The sequence below is a fragment of the Rhincodon typus genome, chromosome 7 (genome assembly GCF_021869965.1).
Source record: "Rhincodon typus isolate 14 chromosome 7, sRhiTyp1.1, whole genome shotgun sequence".
In the NCBI taxonomy this organism is placed as follows: domain Eukaryota; kingdom Metazoa; phylum Chordata; class Chondrichthyes; order Orectolobiformes; family Rhincodontidae; genus Rhincodon; species Rhincodon typus.
The window spans coordinates 67,210,831-67,224,268 of NC_063338.1; positions in this window are offsets into that span (position 1 = coordinate 67,210,831).

Genomic DNA, 13,438 nt, shown 5'->3' on the forward strand with positions numbered 1-13,438 from the left:
TGACTGCTACTGTTAGCCAGAGATTTTTGTTGACTAAGGATATCAAGAGATAGGGAAAAGAATGGGTAAGTGGAGGATCATGTTCAAGAAGCTGAATGACCAAATCCTTTTCCTCTGTTTCAATAAGCTTTCCAGCTAGGATTTCAGTCTTTTCTTCCTTTCTGCCTTGAAATTGCAAACAAGTCACTCAGCGAATTAATAGCACCTATCATCATATTCTTCAATCAACTGTTTGCAAAATACTCAAACTTTTATATCTCTTCTATATTGGCAGTGTGTAAACTAAGTATTAACAAACGTATAAAATTTGTAAAAATGTCTTAATAAACACAAACTTAAATTTATCTACAAAAGAAATGAAACGGTGTCTAATGGATTTATTTAGGTATTAAATTTTTAAAAAATCATTTAACTGAAATTATTTCACAAACTCTTGCAGTGAATTGATGCAATAATGCACATGCTACAGAGTTGAGGATGGAGATCTAATTCCCAACTGAACTGTGTTGCATGGAAGTGATGTGAAAGGCATTTCAATATTTCATGCATTTGTCATGCTTTAATGCATTTTTTACATTTTGTGTATTTCTATTATGCTGTAACGTATGGTCTTATTTGCTTTCAATATGTCTTGTATTTGATCTTGTCTTAGTTGTGAGGTCTGCCAACGTCCTAATCTCAAAACAAGATGGCAGGAATATGGAAGTTGTGAAGACAGAAGGATTTGTAGTGAAGGCATCATTGCTGGGCACAACATAAACAGTTTTGAACTAAAATAGGGATATACACAAATAAAGACATGTCAGGATATGTTACCTGATGATTTAGTACAGTAGCTGACCTAGTCAAAATCCTGTCAAATGTGTGTGAAATCATTGCCCCACCCTTCCAAGAAGTACACAGAAATTGCATACATTCTAGTAACAGACTAGCACTGGATAGATGAGGATAATAAGGCAGAGTGGATGACCTGATTTATCAGCCAACTGACCGGAGCTAGTAAGGTTATAAAGCCACGAACATCAACACTTCTGCAACCTGAAAGCAAGATATGATCACTCACGGGAAGATGTGTGTGGAGAAATCATTAATGAAGTGACCACCTGGTAATGAATGCTTGTTTATGGGATTTCACTCAGCAACTGATGCTGTGAGTATATGCTATTGATTTGTATATTAATTAAGGATTAGCATATGAAGTGTAAATTGTATCCAAAGTTTTTGTCATTGATACATAGTGCAAGGATCTTACAGGGTAGTCAGACTCCCTGTTTAAGAGTCTTACAGGTGTCATTCAGAGAACAAGAAAAAAACAATACATGGGTGAACAAACTAAAATCTGTAACCTCTAGGCTCGTTATTTATCATAGAAACTAGCAGATGAGGTATATTATACATGCATTTTGATTTCAGTTGTTGGCATCTTTATGAATGTAGTTGTAGCATGACTGGACTCTCTGTATTAATATGATCTTTTTGTCCTACAGAAATGATAACTTGCTCCTCAAACACACATTATTTTTAAGGGCACAGTGTTCATTAGTGTACTGTCCAATTGTCAGCAATAGCTCAGTGGTAACACAATTTGTCAAAAGCTTACGTGTTTAAATTACAGATTGGAGATTTAAGCAAATGACAGATTAACATACAATGCAAAGAATGTTGCTCTATTGGGGATGATATCTTTTGAATGAGACATTTAACTAAGGTTCTCTCAAGTGGAAGTAAACAATCTTGTGATGTTATGTGAAGAACAGCAGGACAATTCTCCTAACAAAAAAAACTAAAGAACTGCAGATGCTGAAAATCTGAAACAAAAACAAGAATTTGTCAAGAAACTCAGGAGGTCTGGCAGCATGTATGGAGAGAAAGCAATTCTCTTCATATTTTGTCTAATATTTATCCTTGAATCTATTTCACTGAAATAGATACATATTGTGATGTATCTCACTGTTATTGATAGAACATTGTTGTATACAAGTTGCCTGTCATCTTTCTCTATTTTAAAACAGTGACTAAACTGTAAAAATACTGTTTTGGCTGCAAAGCAATTGGAAAATCCTAAGGCTATTAAATCTACTATGTAAATGCTAGCTGTAAGAAGACAGAGGGTGGTGGTTGATGGGAAATGTTCATCCTGGAGTTCAGTTACTAGTGGTGTACCTCAGGGATCTGTTTTGGGGCCACTGCTGTTTGTCATTTTTATAGATGACCTGGATGAGGGCGTAGAAGGATGGGTTGGTAAATTTGCGGATGACACCAAAGTTGGTGGAGTTGTGGATAGTGCAGAAGGATGTTGCAGGTTACAGAGGGACATAGATAAGCTGCAGAGCTGGGCTGAGAGGTGGCAAATGGAGTTTAATGCGGAAAAGTGTGAGGTGATTCACTTTGGAAGGAGTAACAGGAATACAGAGTACTGGGCTAATGGTAAGATTCTTGGTAGTGTGGATGAGCAAAAAGATCTCGGTGTCCATGTGCATAGATCACTGAAAGTTGCCACCCAGGTTGATAGGGTTGTTAAGAAGGCGTACGGTGTGTTAGGTTTTATTGGTAGAGGGATTGAGTTTCGGAGCCATGAGGTCATGTTGCAGCTGTACAAAACTCCGGTGCGGCCGCACTTGGAGTATTGCGTACAGTTCTGGTCACCGCATTATAGGAAGGATGTGGAAGCATTGGAAAGGGTGCAGAGGAGATTTACCAGGATGTTGCCTGGTATGGAGGGAAGGTCTTATGAGGAAAGGCTGAGGGTCTTGAGGCTGTTTTCGTTAGAGAGAAGAAGGTTAAGAGGTGACTTGATAGAGACATACAAGATGATCAGAGGATTAGGTAGGGTGGACAGTGGGAGCCTTTTTCCTCGGATGGTGATGGCTAGCACGAGGGGACATAGCTTTAAATTGAGGGGTGATAGATATAGGACAGATGTCAGAGGTAGGTTCTTTACTCAGAGAGTAGTAAGGGCGTGGAATGCCCTGCCTGCAAAAATAGTAGACTCGCCAACTTTAAGGGCATTTAAATGGTCATTGGATAAACATATGGATGATAATGGAATAGTTTAGGTTAGATGGGCTTCAGATTGGTTTCACAGGTCGGCGCAACATCGAGGGCCGAAGGGCCTGTACTGCGCTGTGATGTTCTCTGTTCTACGTTCTATGTTCTCTTCTTTTACTCATTTGGATGGTAGCCATGATGTGGAGGTGCTGGTGTTGGGCTGGGGTGGACAAAATCAGAAGTCACATGACACCAAGTTATAGTCTAACAGGTTTATTTGAAATCACTAGCTTTCGGAGCACTGCTCCTTTGTCAAGTGAAGTCGTGTAACTTCTGACCTTGCTGATTTGGAAGTAGAGCTGTTTATCAAACTAAATATTGTAAAGCTAAAGGTGATCAAAGAATCTGTCCAAATAGGTAAATCAAATTGTAAGTTGAGAGCTGCTGTCGTACGTATGAATGTAAGAATTAGGAGCAGAAGGTGGCCATTCAGTCCTTCAAACCTGCTCTGTCAATCAATAAGATCATGATGATCTGTATTCGGAATTCTACATTCCCATCTAACCCTTATAACTTTTGGTTCCTTTGTCTAACAAGAATCAAACTCCACCTTTAAAATATTCCATGACTCCACCTCCATTGACTTCTGAGCCAGAGAGTTCCAAAGTTCCACAACCCTCTAAGAGAGAAAAAAAGTCTTGTTATCTTTGTCCTAAAAGAATGACTCCTGATTTTAAAAGTGTTCCATAATGTGGACTCACCCACTGGCAGAAACATCCTTTTCACGTCCACCTTGTCAGGAACATTCATGTTATGACCCACTGGATTATCATACCGTAAATCGAGCCCCATTACTCCCAGAGTCGTACCAAATCTTAATTTGTTTTAAAGGTATTCACAGTATCCCAATTTACCTGACTTTCAGACCAATGTTGACAGCCAGCACAGACCACATTTCTGTACTCAACAAGAATTATTATAATAGTAATAAGTAGTAAGATTTTGTTTTAAGATCTGTAGTCCACAGATCTTTAAGATACAAAGCCAAAAAGATGAGTTCCTTACATGTACAATCTTACAAATTCAATTAAATTGCCCCTCACCCTTATAAACTCAATGGAAACAAGCCCCTTCCTCTTGTAATAAAGGATAGCATTCCATTAGCCTTTTTAATCATCGGCTGTACCTGCATACTAACATTTCGAGTCTCATACACTGGAACACCTAGATCTCTCTGTACTTTGGAATTTGGCAGTTGTTTTCCATTTAAATAATACTTTACATTTTTATCCTTCCTGCTAAAGTGAGCAACCTTTTGTTTTCTCACATTCTCTCTGTCAGACATTTGCCCACTTACTCAATATTTCTATATCATCTTGCATCTTTATTATGTCATCTTCACAAAGTTCTATTCTACCTATCTTTGTGTCATCTGCAAATTAAGTCCCCATGCCTTCAATCCCCTCATCCAAGTCATTAATACAAAATTATAAAAAGTTGAGGGCCCCATAGACTCCCACTTGTCACAATCTGTAAATCTGAAAAATCCCATTTATGCATACCCTCTGCTTTCTGCGAGCCAGCCAATCTTCTATCTATGCTAGTGTATTAGTCACTACACAATGAATTTCTATTTTGTGTAACCTTTTATGTGGAACATTGAGAAATGCATTTGGGAAATCCAAATACAGGATGCCATTTGCTTCCCCTTTAATCACAGGGCATGTTACTCCATGAAGGAATACCAAAAAATTGGCTAAACACAATTTCCCTTGCACAAAACCATGCTGACTCTTCCCAATTACCTTGCTTTTCCGACTGCCCAATCGTAACCTCCTTAAGGGTTAATTCCTTGAGCTTTCCCATGATAAATGTCAAGCTAAATTACTGTTTTCTGCTTCCTTCCCTTCTTGAACAAAGCAGTTATATTTGTTACTTTCTGTTCTGCTGGAACCTTTCCAGTATCTGTCAAATTTTGGAAAATTAATACCATGCATCAGCTAACTCATAAACCACCTCTTTTAAGACTCTAGGATAAAGATCATTAGGACCCAAAGACTTATCAACCTACAGATGATACACTTCTATTATAACAGGATGTAAACCAGATATTGCTGAAATGTATAAATCCACTGGTGAATCAGTAACAACTGCCCTATGAGTTTAATATTCTTTTGGAAAACATTCACCATTATTCATTTCTTTACGTCCAGTTAAAGAATTAAAATGTACATTAACTTGTAATTACAGCAGATTCACATGTAATTACATTTAATATACATTTTATATGTTGTCACATCAACATTTTTCTCATGTAACAAATTATCAAAAGAAACGTAATTCAAATTTATTGACCTTTACCATTCCAAAGTGCCTTAGAGAGGCGTAATTAGATAAAGGAGACATACAGTTTTTAACTGAGTGAGAAAGATGAGAGGCTGTCAAGGACAGGATTGGAATAAGGTACTTTCTGTATTTTTTATTACAACATTGGAATAGTTCAGGAAGGGAGCAACATCAGCAGCAACAGTATGGTTGGAAACCATTTCGTTTGACCTAAGACAGTGGCAGGAGTGTAGGCTAAAATGTGTGATAATTGTAGTTTGTGGTAGGGGTTGAAGACAATGGTTTCATAATGTTTAATTAAAAGTAATGTGTAGGGTGGTCAGAAGACCAGTTTTATAGTGGAGGGTGAATACACTTCAGCACACCAGAAATGCACTAGCTTTACAGTCCTGGATGCACTTAGTTTTGCTTTTTTTTAAGTTCAAACTGTTTGTAATGCAGTGACTCAGCCCAAGGGTAGGTCCATTAATTTATACACACTCTCCAACAAATCTAGAGATAGTTCAAAATGAGTGACATCAATATTAATCAATTGTTGGAAGCTGGGGTCCTCTTTAAAACTAAATTCTTTAAGTATTTCATATTTAGCACTTTCTGTGCACCTGAGTAATAGAGCAGGAACTAGCCTTCTGAAATATAAGAAGATCTTTAGCACATAAAAACAGAGGAAAAGCAATAGGATTCAGAGGCCATAACTGATGTCAAAGAGTTCTTGTGTGCCAGACTTCCCTATTATCAATGCAATGTCTAGGAAGATTGGATGTTGAGTCTTAGAAGGAAGGGCAATTAATCTTCAAATGAAAGCAGGCAAGCAGATAACAGCCAACCCGGTTTTATGAGTAATTGCCAATAGTCATTGTGTATGAGTGGGAGCTGGCTGGTCCCATTGTGAACGGCAGTGACCACATCTGCAGCAAGTGTTGGTTGCTGGAAGAACTCTGGCTCAGAGCTGAAGACCTGGAATCTGAATCTGCGGCACATCTGGGAGGGGGAGAGTTACCTGGACGCTTTGTTTCAGGAGGCAGTCACACCTGGTAGATTAAGTAATTCAAATTCAATTAGTGATCAGGGACAACAGGGTGTGACTGCAAGTGAGGCAGGTAGGGGGATCCTGTGTTCAGGAGTGGAGGAGCCTCAGCTTTTGACCTTATCCAACAGGTACAAGATACTTGCTCCCTGTGTGGATGAGGAAGAGGGCTGCGGGGAGGATGAGCCAGGTCACCACGGCACCATGGTGCAGAAGGCCATTCAAGAGGGGGGAGCAAAAAGACAAGTGGTAGTTATAGGGGATTCTATAGTTAGGGGGATAGATAGTATCCTTTGCAAGCCGGATCGGGAGTCCCGCATGGTGTGTTGCCTGCCCGGTGCCAGGGTGCAGGACATCTCCGACTGGCTTGAAAGGATATTGGAGCGGGAGGGGGACGATCCAGCTGTTGTGGTCCACGTTGGGACTATCAACATAGGCAAGGCTAGGATGGAGAACCTGTTTGGGGATTATCAAGCACTAGGAACGAAATTAAGGAACAGGTCCTCGAGGGTCATAATCTCCGGATTACTGCCCGAGCCACATGCAAATTGGCTTAGGGATAAGAAAATTAGGGAAGTAAACACGTGGCTAAGGGAGTGGTGTGGGAAAGAGGGGTTCCATTTCATGGGGCATTGGCATCAGTTTTGGAACCGGAGGGATCTGTACCGATGGGATGGTCTCCACCTGAACCGATCTGGAACCAGTGTTCTAGCGAAAAGGATAAATAGGGTGGTCACTAGGACTTTAAACTAGTAAGTTGGGGGGAAGGGAAAGGGAAAACGACAGGGAGTATGATGGTAAATAAAAAGGTAAGCAGCAGGTTAGCATGTGTGCAGGAGGGTTTAAGTTCAAGGCAGACTATGAAAGAAGCAAAAAGGAAGGATAATTCAGGACATATTATTAGAGATGTTGGAAATCATGAGGGTAAGAAAGCTAGCTTAAAGGCACTTTACCTGAATGCTCGTAGTATTCGTAACAAGGTTGATGAGTTAACGGCACAAATCATCGCGAATGAATATGATTTGGTAGCCATTACGGAGACATGGTTACAGGATGGTCACGACTGGGAGTCGAATATCCAAGGGTACCAGACTATTCGGAAGGACAGACAGGAAGGTAAGGGAGGTGGTGCAGCTCTGATATTCAAGGATGACATCAGGGCAGTGCTGAGAGATGATATAGGTTCTATGGAGAATGAGGTTGAATCCATTTGGGTGGAAATTAGAAATTCTAAGAGGAAAAATTCACTGATAGGCGTAGTCTATAGGCCACCAAATAATAACATCACATTGGGGTGGGCAATAAACAAAGAAATAACTAATGCCTGTAAAAATGGTACGGCAATTATCATGGGGGATTTTAATCTACATGTAGATTGGTCAAACCAGCTCGGTCAGGGTAGCCTTGAGGAGGAGTTCATTGAGTGTATCCGTGATAGTTTTCTTGAACCGTATGTAATGGAACCGACGAGGGAGCAAGCTATCCTAGATCTGGTCTGTGTAATGAGACAGGAATAATTAATGACCTCATAGTTAGGGATCCTCTTGGAAGGAGTGATCACAGTATGGTTGAATTTAGAATACAGATGGAGAGTGTGAAGATAAAATCCAATACCAGGGTCCTGTGCTTGAACAAGGGGAACTACAATAGAATGAGGGAGGACTTGGCTAAAGTAGACTGGAAACAAAGATTTTATGGTGGGACAGCTGACGAGCAGTGGAGGACTTTCAAAGCAATTTTTCAAAGTGCTCAGCAAAAGTATATTCCAGTGAAAAGGAAGGACTGTAAGAAAAGGGGTAATCTGCCATGGGTGTCTAAAGAAATAAGGGAGGCTATCAAATTGAAAGAGAAGGCATACAAAGTGGCCAAAAACAGCATGAAACTAGAAGATTGGGAAAACTTTAAAGGTCAACAGAAAGCCACAAAAAGGGTTATAAAGAAACGTAAGATAGAACATGAGAAAAAACTAGCACAGAATATAAAGACAGATAGCAAAAGTTTCTATAACTATATAAAACGAAAAAGAGTGGCTAAAGTAAATGTTGCCCCTTTAGAGGATGAGAAGGGGAATTTAGTTATGGGATATGATGAAATGGCTGAGGCATTGAACAGGTGTTTTGTATCGGTCTTCACAGTGGGGGACACTAATAACATGCCAGTAATTGACAAAGAGACGAAGGTAGGTGAGGACCTGGAAACAATCATTATTACGCAAGAGGTAGTGTCGGGCAGGCTAATGGAGCTAAGGATTGATAAGTCTCCTGGCCCTGATGGAATGCATCCCAGGGTACTAAAAGAGATGGCGGGAGAAATAGCAGGTGCACTGGCGGTAATTTTCCAAAATTTGCTGGACTCTGGGGCAGTCCCAGCAGATTGGAAAACAGCAAATGTGACGCCACTGTTTAAAAAGGGAAGTAGACAAAAGATGGGGAATTATAGACCGGTTAGCTTAACCTCTGTAGTGGGGAAGATGCTTGAGTCTATTATCAAGGAAGAAATAGCAAGGCATCGTGATAGAAATTGTTCCGTTGGGCAGACGCAGCATGGGTTCATGAAGGGCAGGTCATTCTTTAAAAATCTTTTGGAATTCTATGAAGACATTATGAGCAAGGTGGACAATGGCGACCCAGTGGATGTGGTGTACCTAGATTTCCAAAAGGCCTTCGACAAGTTGCCGCATAAGAGGCTACTGTATAAGATAAGGATGCATGGCATTAAGGGTAAAGTATTAGCATGGATAGAGGATTGGATGACTAACAGGAAGCAAAGAGTGGGGATAAATGAGTGCTATTCGAGCTGGCAGTCAGTGACTAGTGGTGTGCCTCAGGGATCGGTGTTGGGACCGCAATTATTTACAATTTATATAGATGACTTGGAGTTGGGGACCACGTGTAGGGTGTCAAAGTTTGCAGATGACACTAAGATGAGTGGCAGAGCAAAGTGTGCAGAGGACTGTGAAACTTTGCAGAGGAACATAGATACATTGAGTGAGTGGGCAAAGGTCTGGCAGATGGAATACAATGTAAATAAATGTGAAGTCATACATTTTGATAGGAGTAATAGAAAAAGCATTATTACTTGAATGATAAAAAGTTGCAGCATGCTGCTATGCAGAAGGACCTGGGTATCCTTGTGCATGAATCACAGAAGGTAGGTCTGCAGGTACAACAAGTAATTAGGAAGGCAAATGGAATTTTGTCCTTCATTACTAAAGGGATTGAGATTAAAAGCAGAGAGGTTATGTTGCAGCTGTACAAGGTGCTGGTGAGGCCACACCTGGAGTACTGTGTGCAGTTTTGGTCTCCTTACTTGAGAAAGGATGTACTGGCACTGGAGGGGGTGCAAAGGAGGTTCACTAGGTTGATTCCGGAGTTGAGAGGTTTGGCTTATGAGGAGAGACTGAGTAGATTGGGATTATATTCATTGGAATTCAGAAGATTGAGGGGGGATCTTATAGAAACATATAAAATAATGAAGGGAATAGATAAGATAGAAGTAGAGAGGATGTTTCCACTGGCAGGTGAAGCTAGGACAAGAGGGCATAGCCTCAAGGTTAGAGGGAGCAGATTTAGGACTGAATTGAGAAGGAATTTCTTCACCCAGAGGGTTGTTAATCTATGGAATTCCTTGCCCAGTGAAGTAGTTGACGCTACTTCAGTAAACGTTTTTAAAGATAAGGTAGATTTTTTTTGAACAATAAAGGAATTAAGGGATACGGTGAGAACGCGGTTAAGTGGATCTGAGTCCACGAAAAGATCAGCCATGATCTTATTGAATGGCGGAGCAGGCTCGAAGGGCCGGACGGCCGACTCCTGCTCCTAGTTCTTATGTTCTAAAAGAGTTCAGATAGGTGATTGACACAGCAGACTGCCAGCCCCAAAATGGGGTATCTCAAATTGGGTAGGTAGAGAGAGGACCCAGGGGAATGAGCTACCAACTTGTTGAGAGAAGACCATGAGTTCTTGTACATTAGCTCGGCATACTGTATTGTTTGACTTTGTCTACTGCCAACTATTGACAGATTGCTGAAATGCTGGAAACTTAGGAGAAGCTTCTTTCAGAGTATAGTTGAGGAACAGCACCCTGAAATACTATGGTGATGCTTCAACAGCAGAGGTTGCCAATGAAGTGATTGAACTTTATTTGTTCTCTTTTTACGCAATGCTCTGAAACTTTTCATGGGTTATATTGAAGTTTAGTAGCTACATTGTTTAACATGGTGTATAAGCTGATGACTGATATGGAGAGATGTACTGGGACAAGTAAATGTGATAAAGAATTTTCAACTAAAGAAATACACCAGTGAAAGAAATGACTTGTCTGACATCAGTGTTTGCAACAGGAAGACCAAACAAGCCCTTGCAAATGACATGTCCTTTGAAGAATGGTTCTTAAGTGTGCAGGATTGACATGGAATATGCTGTTTAAAGGACACAATGTTGTGGAATTCTATCCATCTCTGAGGTGAAGCACTGGCAGATCAAAAAGCAAAGGTACCTCAAACTTTCCACACTGCCCCAGCACAGAGATGACCATGTTTCCAGACATTCCCAGTAAAGAGACAACTCGTGACGATGAACAGTGTTTCCAAACCGTCCCAAGAGAGTGATGACCGGTGATGATGAGTGGTGTTTCCATACCATCCTGGAACTGTGATGACTGACATTTCCAGACCACTCAATGTCAGTGATGACTGGGGATGACCAATGTTGGTGACCGGTGTTTCTTCACACCAGGACGGTGGTGATGGCTACTATTTTGACACTTCCCCAGGACAGTAATGACTGGTATATCCAGACAGACCAGGAAGTGATGATGTGATAATGATCAGTATTTCCAGACTGCCCCAGAACAGTGATGACCGGTGTTTCTATTCTACCCTTAGACAATGATAATAACCGGTGTTTCCACACCATGCCACAACAGTGCTGGCCAGTGTTCCCAGATCACTCCAGGAGTGAGATGATTGAAATGATGACTGGTATTCCCAAACTGCCCCCAGGACAATGATGACCAGCACTGCCCCAGGACAGTGATGACCAATTTTGGTGACTAGGGTTTCTTGACCACCCCAGGACAGTGAAGATGACCACTGTTTTCACACTGCTCCAGAACAGTAATGACTAATGTTTCCACACTGCCACAGGACAGTGATGACTGGTGATGACGACCAGTGTTTCCACAATCCCCCAGGTCAGGGATGATGATGGTGGTGATGACCTGGTGTTTCCCGACTGCCCAAAGACTGTGATGACTACTGATGGTGACTGGTGTTACCAGACCACCCCAGATGAGGGATGATCAGTGTTTCCAGACTGCCTGAGGAGGGATGATCAGTGTTTCCAGACTGCCCCAGGACAGGGATGACTGGTGATTTTATACTGCCTGAGGACAGTTATGACCGGTGATGATGACCAATGTTTCCACAGCTCCCTAGGTTAGGGATGACTAGGAAAGCTGAGGGTGATGACTGGTGTTTCCACACTGCCCCAGAACAGTGATGACCGCAGACGACAGGTATTTCCAGATGGCCACAAAATGGAATTACCGGTCATCTCAGTCCTGGGGCAGTCTGGAAAAACTGGTCATCATCTCTGTTCTGGGGTGTAATGGAAACACTGGTCATCACTGTCCTCAGGCAATATGGAAACACTGGTCATAAGCACTGGTCATCACAGTCCTAGGGTGGTCTGGAAAAACTGTGACGACCAGTATTTCCACACCATCCCAGGACAGTGATGACCAGCGATGATGACTGTATTTCCAGATCACCCCAGGACAGTAATATCTGCTGTTTCCAGACCACCTCAGGACAATGATAACTGGTAACAAAAACAGAAATTGCTGGAAAAACTCAGATGGTCTGGCAGCATCTGTGGAGAGAAAGCAGAGTTAACATTTTGGTGCCAGCGAACCTTCTTCGGACAGTGATGGCTGGTGTTTCCACACATCCATGGACAGTGATGACTGCCGTTTCCACACTGCCCCAGAACGGTGATGACCGGTGTTTCCAGACAATACAGGACAGTGATGACCCAGGATGACAAGTGTTTCCAAACCACTCCAGGACAGTGAAGTCCAGTGATGAAGACTGCTGTTTCCAGACCATCACAGGATAGTGAAGACCAATGTTTCCATACAACTCCACGACAGTGATGAACGGCGATGATGACTAGTGTTTCCACACTGCCCCAGGACAGTGATGACCAGTGATGATGACTGGTAACAAAAACAGAAATTGCTAGAAAAACTCAGAAGGTCTGGCAGCATCTGTGGAGAGAAAGCAGAGTTAACATGTTGCCACAGGTCCCTGGGTCAGTGATGTCCAGGGAAGCTGATGGTGATGACTGGTGTTTTTACTGCTCCAGGACACTGAACACCGGTGATGGTGACTGGTGTTTATAGACCACCCCAGGACAGTGATGAGAGCAGGTGGCAGGTGTTTCCTGACTACCACATAATGGATAGACCACCCCAGGACAGTGATGAGAGCAGGTGGCAGGTGTTTCCTGACTACCGCATAATGGAATCACTGGTCATCACTGTCCTGGGGCATACTGAAAACACTGGTCATCATAGTTCTGGAGCGTAATCAAAACACAGGTCACTATTGTCCTGGGGTGGTCTGGAAACAGATCATCACAGTCCTAGGATGGTCTGGAAAAATTGTGATGGCTGGTGTTTCTAGACTGTCCCAGGACAGTGATGACCACTGATGATTACCATGTTTCTAAATCACCCCAGGACAGTAATGTCTGCTGTTTCCAGACCTGCTTCAGGACAGTGATATCCTTGTTTCTAGACTGCTCCAGGATTGTGATGACCGGTGATTACATTACGACACAGGACAGTGATGTCTGGATTTTCCAGACCACCACAGGACAGTGATGACCAATGTTTCCAGATTGCACTAGGACAGTGATGACCAGTGTTTCCAGACTGACACAGGACAGTGATGACCGGTGTTTCCAGATCACCCCAGAACATTGATGTTCACTGTTTCCAGATCGCCCCAGCGTAGTGATGACTGGAGATGACCAGTATTTCCATATCACCCCGGATATGCTGACCGAGAAT